Genomic DNA, 1,667 nt, shown 5'->3' with positions numbered 1-1,667 from the left:
CCATACGTACATCAATTATGTAAAGCACATTTGTACATTCATTGCCCTCATCATTCTCAAAACATTTGCTCTCCACTTTAGCCCCTGGCATCAGCTCCTCATTCCCCCCCTCCCTCCCTACTCCCCCCCTCCCTCGAGACTGCACATTTTTATGAGAGCTGACAGTCTCATTATTCTCCCATGGAGCCATTGGTGAGTTTGAACCATTGATTTTGTAGCTGTCGGTGTAACACCCAATCCACTGTGTCACCAGGGCACCTTGTATTGTCAGCATACCATTAAAGATGGGCAAATCTACAATCATAATGGGAGAATTCAGGATATTTTCCTCAGAAACAAATGGAGCATGTATGTTTTCAAAATAACATAAAAAATAGCCAATCCAGATTTACACAAGATCTTTTTGGTCAATTTTGTCTTTGGGAACTCCTATTCATCTGTTTGTCTGTTTATCATAACTATTCTAAAGGGACTGTGGCGCCAGAGAGGAATGTAGCTCCACAAGAGAAGTTTGGGTACCACATTTCTAATTTTAGAGGCTCCTCATCCCTCCTTGGGTTCATCATTATCAGGGCTAGGTCTATGAGCATAGTTCGGGTGCCCACATTTACCACTTTGGCTTCTGGGAAAACATATGGCTGTTGTGCTGCTTAGAGCAAAGAGGCAAGGGAGGGCAGAGAAGAAAGAAAGGATGACTAGGTTGGCCAGAATAACAGGATGTCCTAGATTTCTTTATAACTACTTCTTGCTTTTATCATCTCCAAACTTGAAGGTTTCTTTACTGGTTCCCATCCCCGCAATACCCATCTCCCTCAATTGTTTTGGGCTGGGGTTTCCCAGCCCAGGAAAATTTTACTTTCCATTCAAAACCTCTGGGCCAGTAATAGTGATTAATTCATGTATTCAATCTGCCATGTTGCTACATATTAATGCAATTTTATTTCATCCTTTCTGGTAAACATCATTGGTGAGAAGAGAGAATACATGTGCTTTGTTCACCATATTGATCCACTCTCCATCTAAAATTATCTCTCTTAAATCCCCAACCCCCAACTCCAACATATACCTCACTTCATGTCCAATCAACTTACTCTTGATTGCCTGATACAGTTGACCTTGCAGCCAGACGAACCTGGGCCAACTTTACTCTATCAGGGTGGATACTAACCCACCAAGAAATAGCCTCCGAGTCTTGAAACTTGCCCGTGACTCTTTGCTCTGCAATAGCAAGCAATCTTTTTTTAACCTTCTCTAGAGACTTAAGTTCAGGATTAGGAGGAACACTATAATTCCATTGATGCCAATGAACTACCTGTTTCTGGAGATAAATTTGGGTGCATTTTTAGAGTCATTTGAATAGAAAGAAATAGGTTAGAAGTGACCACTTCCTTGTTCCTTTCTCACCCTGAAGGAGCTTCTAGTCTTGAAGGGAAGAATCAAATTCAATATAGAAGAAGTTGTTATAAACCAAGCCTTGGTTGTTGCCAAGGGAAGAGTAGCCTAAGTCTGCATGCCCAAGGTGAAATTCAGAAATAAAAAAGTGGTATTCAGTGTAATCATAAGAATATTTAAAACCTTGGGCATTCCCTTACAGAAGGGTTGCAGGGAGGAGATGAGCCAGTCAGGATTCAGGGTAGCAATGGTTTTCTGCTAGTTCTTAAATGCTT

The sequence above is a fragment of the Echinops telfairi genome, unplaced genomic scaffold, assembly GCF_000313985.2.
Source record: "Echinops telfairi isolate 266 unplaced genomic scaffold, ASM31398v2 ScPeMD7_7416;HRSCAF=8454, whole genome shotgun sequence".
Classification (NCBI taxonomy): domain Eukaryota; kingdom Metazoa; phylum Chordata; class Mammalia; order Afrosoricida; family Tenrecidae; genus Echinops; species Echinops telfairi.
The sequence above is the reverse complement of the archived record's forward strand: the minus strand, read 5'-3'. Positions refer to the sequence as shown.